The sequence below is a fragment of the Procambarus clarkii genome, chromosome 71 (genome assembly GCF_040958095.1).
Source record: "Procambarus clarkii isolate CNS0578487 chromosome 71, FALCON_Pclarkii_2.0, whole genome shotgun sequence".
Lineage (NCBI taxonomy): Eukaryota > Metazoa > Arthropoda > Malacostraca > Decapoda > Cambaridae > Procambarus > Procambarus clarkii.
Window position 1 is genome coordinate 6955437 of NC_091220.1, and position 13643 is coordinate 6969079.

Below are 13643 nucleotides of genomic sequence, written 5' to 3' on the forward strand. Positions count from 1 at the left end.
TACCAATATTTCGATACTACTTCATGTTGACTCACGATATGTGATTTGGCCTTCAAATCTCAGAATTTCGCAAATTTTGCATTTTTCAAGCAAGTTTTCTTGCATTTTGTTTTGTACTAAAAATCATCGAATTTAGCAATATTTTGACCTTTATCATCCCCTTTTCCTTTATGTGATATAAACAAAATATCATCGAATTAGGCCGTTTTTCCACGTTTTTGTGAATTTTCAGTTTATTGTTATTAATTCATTAAATATACGAGAAAAATTATGCAAACACATAATTGATCAGAAAATAACCTTAAATACTTCATTTTCAATCATCTATTTGTTTCTCGTTAAAATACTGAGTAAGATATTGAAAAGGGGAGAAGTTCTGTTTTTATTGCATATATCGACGTTTCAGCCGGATTAGAACGGTTTTACGTGTACATCTTCCATCGGTAATATAAACCGAAAATCAGGAACATTTTAGTTAATTTTAATGAAAACACATTGAATTTTATCATTTGTATTGGAAGCAACATCTTTATACGTCTTTTCTAGGGTCTAAAAAATACTAAACGTCGCTCTATGATTCGAAGTTAAAATACTCAAATTTGGTATATTAATGACTTTTTTCACGTTTTTCATGTAGTTTGATATTACGTAAATATATTCATTTTTACCAATATTTCGATACTATTTCATGTTGTATCACGATATGTGATTTGGCCTTCAAATCTCAGATTTTCGCATAATGTTGCATTTTAAGCAAGTTTTCTTGCATTTTGTTTCGTACTAAAAATCATCGAATTCAGCAATATTTTGACGTTTATCATCCCCTTTTCCTTTATGTGATATAAAAAAATATCATCGTATTAGACAATATTTTGCTGTTTTTCTACGTTTTTGTGAATTTTCAGTTTATTGCTATTATTTCATTAAATACACGATAAAAATGATGAAACACATAATTGATCAGAAAATATCCTTAAATACTTCATTTTCAATCAACTATTTGTTTCTCGTTAAAATACTGAGTAAGATATTGAAAAGGGGAGAAGTTCTGTTTTTATTGCATATATCGACGTTTCAGCCGGATTAGAACGGTTCTACGTGTACATCTTCCATCGGTAATATAAACCGAAAATCAGTAACATTTTAGTTAATTTTAATGAAAACACATTGAATTTTATCATTTGTATTGGAAGCAACATCTTAAATACGTCTTTTCTAGGGTCTAAAAAATACTAAACGTCGCTCTATGATTCGAAGTTAAAATACTCAAATTTGGTATAATGATGACTTTTTTCACGTTTTTCATGTAGTTTGATATTACGTAAATATATTCATTTTTACCAATATTTCGATACTCTTTCATGTAGTATCACGATATGTGATTTGGCCTTCAAATCTCAGATTTTCGCATAATATTGCATGTTAAGCAAGTTTTCTTGCATTTTGTTTCATACTAAAAATCATCGAATTCAGCAATATTTTGACGTTTATCATCCCCTTTTCCTTTATGTGATATAAACAAAATATCATCGAATTAGGCCGTTTTTCCACGTTTTTGTGAATTTTCAGTTTATTGTTATTAATTCATTAAATATACGAGAAAAATTATGCAAACACATAATTGATCAGAAAATAACCTTAAATACTTCTTTTTCAATCATCTATTTGTTTCTCGTTAAAATACTGAGTAAGATATTGAAAAGGGGAGAAGTTCTGTTTTTATTGCATATATCGATGTTTCAGCCGGATTAGAACGGTTTTACGTGTACATCTTCCATCGGTAATATAAACCGAAAATCAGTAACATTTTAGTTAATTTTAATGAAAACACATTGAATTTTATCATTTGTATTGGAAGCAACATCTTAAATACGTCTTTTCTAGGGTCTAAAAAATAATAAACGTCGCTCTATGATTCGAAGATAAAATACTCAAATTTGGTATAATGATGACTGTTTTCACGTTTTTCATGTAGTTTGATATTACGTAAATATATTCATTTTTACCAATATTTCGATACTATTTCATGTAGTATCACGATATGTGATTTGGCCTTCAAATCTCAGATTTTCGCATAATATTGCATGTTAAGCAAGTTTTCTTGCATTTTGTTTCGTACTAAAAATCATCGAATTCAGCAAAATTTTGACGTTTATCATCCCCTTTTCCTTTATGTGATATAAACAAAATATCATCGAATTAGGCAATATTTTGCTGTTTTTCTACGTTTTTGTGAATTTTCAGTTTATTGCTATTATTTCATTAAATATACGATAAAAATGATGAAACACATAATTGATCAGAAAATATCCTTAAATACTTCATTTTCAATCAACTATTTGTTTCTCGTTAAAATACTGAGTAAGATATTGAAAAGGGGAGAAGTTCTGTTTTTATTGCATATATCGACGTTTCAGCCGGATTAGAACGGTTCTACGTGTACATCTTCCATCGGTAATATAAACCGAAAATCAGTAACATTTTAGTTAATTTTAATGAAAACACATTGAATTTTATCATTTGTATTGGAAGCAACATCTTAAATACGTCTTTTCTAGGGTCTAAAAAATACTAAACGTCGCTCTATGATTCGAAGTTAAAATACTCAAATTTGGTATAATGATGACTTTTTTCACGTTTTTCATGTAGTTTGATATTACGTAAATATATTCATTTTTACCAATATTTCGATACTCTTTCATGTAGTATCACGATATGTGATTTGGCCTTCAAATCTCAGATTTTCGCATAATATTGCATGTTAAGCAAGTTTTCTTGCATTTTGTTTCGTACTAAAAATCATCGAATTCAGCAATATTTTGACGTTTATCATCCCCTTTTCCTTTATGTGATATAAACAAAATACCATCGAATTAGGCCGTTTTTCCACGTTTTTGTGAATTTTCAGTTTATTGTTATTAATTCATTAAATATACGAGAAAAATTATGCAAACACATAATTGATCAGAAAATAACCTTAAATACTTCATTTTCAATCATCTATTTGTTTCTCGTTAAAATACTGAGTAAGATATTGAAAAGGGGAGAAGTTCTGTTTTTATTGCATATATCGATGTTTCAGCCGGATTAGAACGGTTTTACGTGTACATCTTCCATCGGTAATATAAACCGAAAATCAGGAATATTTTAGTTATTTTTAATGAAAACACATTGAATTTAATCATTTGTATTGGAAGCAACATCTTTATACGTCTTTTCTAGGGTCTAAAAAATACTAAACGTCGCTCTATGATTCGAAGTTAAAATACTCAAATTTGGTATAATAATGACTTTTTTCACGTTTTTCATGTAGTTTGATATTACGTAAATATATTCATTTTAACCAATATTTCGATACTATTTCATGTTGTATCACGATATGTGATTTGGCCTTCAAATCTCAGATTTTCGCATAATGTTGCATTTTAAGCAAGTTTTCTTGCATTTTGTTTCGTACTAAAAATCATCGAATTCAGCAATATTTTGACGTTTATCATCCCCTTTTCCTTTATGTGATATAAACAAAATATCATCGAATTAGGCAATATTTTGCGGTTTTTCTACGTTTTTGTGAATTTTCAGTTTATTGCTATTATTTCATTAAATATACGATAAAAATGATGCAAACACATAATTGATCAGAAAATATCCTTAAATACTTCATTTTCAATCAACTATTTGTTTCTCGTTAAAATACTGAGTAAGATATTGAAAAGGGGAGAAGTTCTGTTTTTATTGCATATATCGACGTTTCAGCCGGATTAGAACGGTTCTACGTGTACATCTTCCATCGGTAATATAAACCGAAAATCAGTAACATTTTAGTTAATTTTAATGAAAACACATTGAATTTTATCATTTGTATTGGAAGCAACATCTTAAATACGTCTTTTCTAGGGTCTACAAAATACTAAACGTCGCTCTATGATTCGAAGTTAAAATACTCAAATTTGGTATAATGATGACTTTTTTCACGTTTTTCATGTAGTTTGATATTACGTAAATATATTCATTTTTACCAATATTTCGATACTATTTCATGTAGTATCACGATATGTGATTTGGCCTTCAAATCTCAGATTTTCGCATAATATTGCATGTTAAGCAAGTTTTCTTGCATTTTGTTTCGTACTAAAAATCATCGAATTCAGCAATATTTTGACGTTTATCATCCCCTTTTCCTTTATGTGATATAAACAAAATATCATCGAATTAGGCAATATTTTGCTGTTTTTCTACGTTTTTGTGAATTTTCAGTTTATTGCTATTATTTCATTAAATATACGATAAAAATGATGCAAACACATAATTGATCAGAAAATATCTTTAAATACTTCATTTTCAATCAACTATTTGTTTCTCGTTAAAATACTGAGTAAGATATTGAAAAGGGGAGAAGTTCTCTTTTTATTGCATATATCGACGTTTCAGCCGGATTAGAACGGTTTTACGTGTACATCTTCCATCGGTAATATAAACCGAAAATCAGGAACATTTTAGTTAATTTTAATGAAAACACATTGATTTATATCATTTGTATTGGAAGCAACATCTTTATACGTCTTTTCTAGGGTCTAAAAAATACGAAACGTCGCACTATGATTTGAAGTTAAAATCCTCATATATGGTAATATAGTGACTTTTTTCACGTTATTCATGTAGTGTGATTTTACGTATATATATTCGTTTTTACCAATATTTCGATACTACTTCATGTTGTCTCACGATATGTGATTTGGCCTTCAAATCTCAGAATTTCGCAAATTTTGCATTTTTCAAGCAAGTTTTCTTGCATTTTGTTTTGTACTAAAAATCATCGAATTTAGCAATATTTTGACCTTTATCAGCCCCTTTTCCTTTATGTGATATAAACAAAATATCATCGAATTAGGCCGTTTTTCCACGTTTTTGTGAATTTTCAGTTTATTGTTATTAATTCATTAAATATACGAGAAAAATTATGCAAACACATAATTGATCAGAAAATAACCTTAAATACTTCTTTTTCAATCATCTATTTGTTTCTCGTTAAAATACTGAGTAAGATATTGAAAAGGGGAGAAGTTCTGTTTTTATTGCATATATCGATGTTTCAGCCGGATTAGAACGGTTTTACGTGTACATCTTCCATCGGTAATATAAACCGAAAATCAGTAACATTTTAGTTAATTTTAATGAAAACACATTGAATTTTATCATTTGTATTGGAAGCAACATCTTAAATACGTCTTTTCTAGGGTCTAAAAAATAATAAACGTCGCTCTATGATTCGAAGATAAAATACTCAAATTTGGTAAAATGATGACTGTTTTCACGTTTTTCATGTAGTTTGATATTACGTAAATATATTCATTTTTACCAATATTTCGATACTATTTCATGTAGTATCACGATATGTGATTTGGCCTTCAAATCTCAGATTTTCGCATAATATTGCATGTTAAGCAAGTTTTCTTGCATTTTGTTTCGTACTAAAAATCATCGAATTCAGCAAAATTTTGACGTTTATCATCCCCTTTTCCTTTATGTGATATAAACAAAATATCATCGAATTAGGCAATATTTTGCTGTTTTTCTACGTTTTTGTGAATTTTCAGTTTATTGCTATTATTTCATTAAATATACGATAAAAATGATGCAAACACATAATTGATCAGAAAATATCCTTAAATACTTCATTTTCAATCAACTATTTGTTTCTCGTTAAAATACTGAGTAAGATATTGAATAGGGGAGAAGTTCTCTTTTTATTGCATATATCGACGTTTCAGCCGGATTAGAACGGTTTTACGTGTACATCTTCCATCGGTAATATAAACCGAAAATCAGGAACATTTTAGTTAATTTTAATGAAAACACATTGATTTATATCATTTGTATTGGAAGCAACATCTTTATATGTCTTTTCTAGGGTCTAAAAAATACGAAACGTCGCTCTATGATTTGAAGTTAAAATCCTCATATATGGTAATATAGTGACTTTTTTCACGTTATTCATGTAGTGTGATTTTACGTATATATATATTCGTTTTTACCAATATTTCGATACTACTTCATGTTGTCTCACGATATGTGATTTGGCCTTCAAATCTCAGAATTTCGCAAATTTTGCATTTTTCAAGCAAGTTTTCTTGCATTTTGTTTTGTACTAAAAATCATCGAATTTAGCAATATTTTGACCTTTATCATCCCCTTTTCCTTTATGTGATATAAACAAAATATCATCGAATTAGGCCGTTTTTCCTCGTTTTTGTGAATTTTCAGTTTATTGTTATTAATTCATTAAATATACGAGAAAAATTATGCAAAAACATAATTGATCAGAAAATAACCTTAAATACTTCATTTTCAATCATCTATTTGTTTCTCGTTAAAATACTGAGTAAGATATTGAAAAGGGGAGAAGTTCTGTTTTTATTGCATATATCGATGTTTCAGCCGGATTAGAACGGTTTTACGTGTACATCTTCCATCGGTAATATAAACCGAAAATCAGTAACATTTTAGTTAATTTTAATGAAAACACATTGAATTTTATCATTTGTATTGGAAGCAACATCTTAAATACGTCTTTTCTAGGGTCTAAAAAATAATAAACGTCGCTCTATGATTCGAAGATAAAATACTCAAATTTGGTAAAATGATGACTGTTTTCACGTTTTTCATGTAGTTTGATATTACGTAAATATATTCATTTTTACCAATATTTCGATACTATTTCATGTAGTATCACGATATGTGATTTGGCCTTCAAATCTCAGATTTTCGCATAATATTGCATGTTAAGCAAGTTTTCTTGCATTTTGTTTCGTACTAAAAATCATCGAATTCAGCAAAATTTTGACGTTTATCATCCCCTTTTCCTTCATGTGATATAAACAAAATATCATCGAATTAGGCAATATTTTGCTGTTTTTCTACGTTTTTGTGAATTTTCAGTTTATTGCTATTATTTCATTAAATATACGATAAAAATGATGCAAACACATAATTGATCAGAAAATATCCTTAAATACTTCATTTTCAATCAACTATTTGTTTCTCGTTAAAATACTGAGTAAGATATTGAATAGGGGAGAAGTTCTCTTTTTATTGCATATATCGACGTTTCAGCCGGATTAGAACGGTTTTACGTGTACATCTTCCATCGGTAATATAAACCGAAAATCAGGAACATTTTAGTTAATTTTAATGAAAACACATTGATTTATATCATTTGTATTGGAAGCAACATCTTTATATGTCTTTTCTAGGGTCTAAAAAATACGAAACGTCGCTCTATGATTTGAAGTTAAAATCCTCATATATGGTAATATAGTGACTTTTTTCACGTTATTCATGTAGTGTGATTTTACGTATATATATATTCGTTTTTACCAATATTTCGATACTACTTCATGTTGTCTCACGATATGTGATTTGGCCTTCAAATCTCAGAATTTCGCAAATTTTGCATTTTTCAAGCAAGTTTTCTTGCATTTTGTTTTGTACTAAAAATCATCGAATTTAGCAATATTTTGACCTTTATCATCCCCTTTTCCTTTATGTGATATAAACAAAATATCATCGAATTAGGCCGTTTTTCCTCGTTTTTGTGAATTTTCAGTTTATTGTTATTAATTCATTAAATATACGAGAAAAATTATGCAAAAACATAATTGATCAGAAAATAACCTTAAATACTTCATTTTCAATCAACTATTTGTTTCTCGTTAAAATACTGAGTAAGATATTGAAAAGGGGAGAAGTTCTGTTTTTATTGCATATATCGACGTTTCAGCCGGATTAGAACGGTTTTACGTGTACATCTTCCATCGGTAATATAAACCGAAAATCAGGAACATTTTAGTTAATTTTAATGAAAACACATTGAATTTTATCATTTGTATTGGAAGCAACATCTTTATACGTCTTTTCTAGGGTCTAAAAAATATTAAACGTCGCTCTATGATTCGAAGTTAAAATACTCAAATTTGGTATATTAATGACTTTTTTCACGTTTTTCATGTAGTTTGATATTAAGTAAATATATTCATTTTTACCAATATTTCGATACTATTTCATGTTGTATCACGATATGTGATTTGGCCTTCAAATCTCAGATTTTCGCATAATGTTGCATTTTAAGCAAGTTTTCTTGCATTTTGTTTCGTACTAAAAATCATCGAATTCAGCAATATTTTGACGTTTATCATCCCCTTTTCCTTTATGTGATATAAAAAAATATCATCGTATTAGACAATATTTTGCTGTTTTTCTACGTTTTTGTGAATTTTCAGTTTATTGCTATTATTTCATTAAATATACGATAAAAATGATGAAACACATAATTGATCAGAAAATATCCTTAAATACTTCATTTTCAATCAACTATTTGTTTCTCGTTAAAATACTGAGTAAGATATTGAAAAGGGGAGAAGTTCTGTTTTTATTGCATATATCGACGTTTCAGCCGGATTAGAACGGTTCTACGTGTACATCTTCCATCGGTAATATAAACCGAAAATCAGTAACATTTTAGTTAATTTTAATGAAAACACATTGAATTTTATCATTTGTATTGGAAGCAACATCTTAAATACGTCTTTTCTAGGGTCTAAAAAATACTAAACGTCGCTCTATGATTCGAAGTTAAAATACTCAAATTTGGTATAATAATGACTTTTTTCACGTTTTTCATGTAGTTTGATATTACGTAAATATATTCATTTTAACCAATATTTCGATACTATTTCATGTTGTATCACGATATGTGATTTGGCCTTTAAATCTCAGATTTTCGCATAATATTGCATGTTAAGCAAGTTTTCTTGCATTTTGTTTCGTACTAAAAATCATCGAATTCACAAATATTTTGACGTTTATCATCCCCTTTTCCTTTATGTGATATAAACAAAATATCATCGAATTAGGCAATATTTTGCTGTTTTTCTACGTTTTTGTGAATTTTCAGTTTATTGCTATTATTTCATTAAATATACGATAAAAATGATGCAAACACATAATTGATCAGAAAATATCCTTAAATACTTCATTTTCAATCAACTATTTGTTTCTCGTTAAAATACTGAGTAAGATATTGAAAAGGGGAGATGTTCTGTTTTTATTGCATATATCGACGTTTCAGCCGGATTAGAACGGTTTTACGTGTATAATCTTCCATCGGTAATATAAACCGAAAATCAGGAACATTTTAGTTAATTTTAATGAAAACACATTGATTTTTATCATTTGTATTGGAAGCAACATCTTTATACGTCTTTTCTAGGGTCTAAAAAATACGAAACGTCGCTCTATGATTTGAAGTTAAAATCCTCATATATGGTAATATAGTGACTTTTTTCACGTTATTCATGTAGTGTGATTTTACGTATATATATTCGTTTTTACCAATATTTCGATACTACTTCATGTTGTCTCACGATATGTGATTTGGCCTTCAAATCTCAGAATTTCGCAAATTTTGCATTTTTCAAGCAAGTTTTCTTGCATTTTGTTTTGTACTAAAAATCATCGAATTTAGCAATATTTTGACCTTTATCATCCCCTTTTCCTTTATGTGATATAAACAAAATATCATCGAATTAGGCCGTTTTTCCACGTTTTTGTGAATTTTCAGTTTATTGTTATTAATTCATTAAATATACGAGAAAAATTATGCAAACACATAATTGATCAGAAAATAACCTTAAATACTTCATTTTCAATCATCTATTTGTTTCTCGTTAAAATACTGAGTAAGATATTAAAAGGGGAGAAGTTCTGTTTTTATTGCATATATCGACGTTTCAGCCGGATTAGAACGGTTCTACGTGTACATCTTCCATCGGTAATATAAACCGAAAATCAGTAACATTTTAGTTAATTTTAATGAAAACACATTGAATTTTATCATTTGTATTGGAAGCAACATCTTAAATACGTCTTTTCTAGGGTCTAAAAAATACTAAACGTCGCTCTATGATTCGAAGATAAAATACTCAAATTTGGTATAATGATGACTGTTTTCACGTTTTTCATGTAGTTTGATATTACGTAAATATATTCATTTTTACCAATATTTCGATACTATTTCATGTAGTATCACGATATGTGATTTGGCCTTCAAATCTCAGATTTTCGCATAATATTGCATGTTAAGCAAGTTTTCTTGCATTTTGTTTCGTACTAAAAATCATCGAATTCAGCAATATTTTGACGTTTATCATCCCCTTTTCCTTTATGTGATATAAACAAAATATCATCGAATTAGGCAATATTTTGCTGTTTTTCTACGTTTTTGTGAATTTTCAGTTTATTGCTATTATTTCATTAAATATACGATAAAAATGATGCAAACACATAATTGATCAGAAAATATCCTTAAATACTTCATTTTCAATCAACTATTTGTTTCTCGTTAAAATACTGAGTAAGATATTGAATAGGGGAGAAGTTCTCTTTTTATTGCATATATCGACGTTTCAGCCGGATTAGAACGGTTTTACGTGTACATCTTCCATCGGTAATATAAACCGAAAATCAGGAACATTTTAGTTAATTTTAATGAAAACACATTGATTTATATCATTTGTATTGGAAGCAACATCTTTATATGTCTTTTCTAGGGTCTAAAAAATACGAAACGTCGCTCTATGATTTGAAGTTAAAATCCTCATATATGGTAATATAGTGACTTTTTTCACGTTATTCATGTAGTGTGATTTTACGTATATATATTCGTTTTTACCAATATTTCGATACTACTTCATGTTGACTCACGATATGTGATTTGGCCTTCAAATCTCAGAATTTCGCAAATTTTGCATTTTTCAAGCAAGTTTTCTTGCATTTTGTTTTGTACTAAAAATCATCGAATTTAGCAATATTTTGACCTTTATCATCCCCTTTTCCTTTATGTGATATAAACAAAATATCATCGAATTAGGCCGTTTTTCCACGTTTTTGTGAATTTTCAGTTTATTGTTATTAATTCATTAAATATACGAGAAAAATTATGCAAACACATAATTGATCAGAAAATAACCTTAAATACTTCATTTTCAATCATCTATTTGTTTCTCGTTAAAATACTGAGTAAGATATTGAAAAGGGGAGAAGTTCTGTTTTTATTGCATATATCGACGTTTCAGCCGGATTAGAACGGTTTTACGTGTACATCTTCCATCGGTAATATAAACCAAAAATCAGGAACATTTTAGTTAATTTTAATGAAAACACATTGAATTTTATCATTTGTATTGGAAGCAACATCTTTATACGTCTTTTCTAGGGTCTAAAAAATACTAAACGTCGCTCTATGATTCGAAGTTAAAATACTCAAATTTGGTATATTAATGACTTTTTTCACGTTTTTCATGTAGTTTGATATTACGTAAATATATTCATTTTTACCAATATTTCGATACTATTTCATGTTGTATCACGATATGTGATTTGGCCTTCAAATCTCAGATTTTCGCATAATGTTGCATTTTAAGCAAGTTTTCTTGCATTTTGTTTCGTACTAAAAATCATCGAATTCAGCAATATTTTGACGTTTATCATCCCCTTTTCCTTTATGTGATATAAAAAAATATCATCGTATTAGACAATATTTTGCTGTTTTTCTACGTTTTTGTGAATTTTCAGTTTATTGCTATTATTTCATTAAATATACGATAAAAATGATGAAACACATAATTGATCAGAAAATATCCTTAAATACTTCATTTTCAATCAACTATTTGTTTCTCGTTAAAATACTGAGTAAGATATTGAAAAGGGGAGAAGTTCTGTTTTTATTGCATATATCGACGTTTCAGCCGGATTAGAACGGTTCTACGTGTACATCTTCCATCGGTAATATAAACCGAAAATCAGTAACATTTTAGTTAATTTTAATGAAAACACATTGAATTTTATCATTTGTATTGGAAGCAACATCTTAAATACGTCTTTTCTAGGGTCTAAAAAATACTAAACGTCGCTCTATGATTCGAAGTTAAAATACTCAAATTTGGTATAATAATGACTTTTTTCACGTTTTTCATGTAGTTTGATATTACGTAAATATATTCATTTTAACCAATATTTCGATACTATTTCATGTTGTATCACGATATGTGATTTGGCCTTTAAATCTCAGATTTTCGCATAATGTTGCATTTTAAGCAAGTTTTCTTGCATTTTGTTTCGTACTAAAAATCATCGAATTCAGCAATATTTTGACGTTTATCATCCCCTTTTCCTTTATGTGATATAAACAAAATATCATCGAATTAGGCAATATTTTGCTGTTTTTCTACGTTTTTGTGAATTTTCAGTTTATTGCTATTATTTCATTAAATATACGATAAAAATGATGCAAACACATAATTGATCAGAAAATATCCTTAAATACTTCATTTTCAATCAACTATTTGTTTCTCGTTAAAATACTGAGTAAGATATTGAAAAGGGGAGAAGTTCTGTTTTTATTGCATATATCGACGTTTCAGCCGGATTAGAACGGTTCTACGTGTACATCTTCCATCGGTAATATAAACCGAAAATCAGTAACATTTTAGTTAATTTTAATGAAAACACGTTGAATTTTATCATTTGTATTGGAAGCAACATCTTAAATACGTCTTTTCTAGGGTCTAAAAAATACTAAACGTCGCTCTATGATTCGAAGTTAAAATACTCAAATTTGGTATAATGATGACTTTTTTCACGTTTTTCATGTAGTTTGATATTACGTAAATATATTCATTTTTACCAATATTTCGATACTATTTCATGTAGTATCACGATATGTGATTTGGCCTTCAAATCTCAGATTTTCGCATAATATTGCATGTTAAGCAAGTTTTCTTGCATTTTGTTTCGTACTAAAAATCATTGAATTCAGCAATATTTTGACGTTTATCATCCCCTTTTCCTTTATGTGATATAAACAAAATATCATCGAATTAGGCAATATTTTGCTGTTTTTCTACGTTTTTGTGAATTTTCAGTTTATTGCTATTATTTCATTAAATATACGATAAAAATGATGCAAACACATAATTGATCAGAAAATATCTTTAAATACTTCATTTTCAATCAACTATTTGTTTCTCGTTAAAATACTGAGTAAGATATTGAAAAGGGGAGAAGTTCTCTTTTTATTGCATATATCGACGTTTCAGCCGGATTAGAACGGTTTTACGTGTCCATCTTCCATCGGTAATATAAACCGAAAATCAGGAACATTTTAGTTAATTTTAATGAAAACACATTGATTTATATCATTTGTATTGGAAGCAACATCTTTATACGTCTTTTCTAGGGTCTAAAAAATACGAAACGTCGCACTATGATTTGAAGTTAAAATCCTCATATATGGTAATATAGTGACTTTTTTCACGTTATTCATGTAGTGTGATTTTACGTATATATATTCGTTTTTACCAATATTTCGATACTACTTCATGTTGACTCACGATATGTGATTTGGCCTTCAAATCTCAGAATTTCGCAAATTTTGCATTTTTCAAGCAAGTTTTCTTGCATTTTGTTTTGTACTAAAAATCATCGAATTTAGCAATATTTTGACCTTTATCATCCCCTTTTCCTTTATGTGATATAAACAAAATATCATCGAATTAGGCCGTTTTTCCACGTTTTTGTGAATTTTC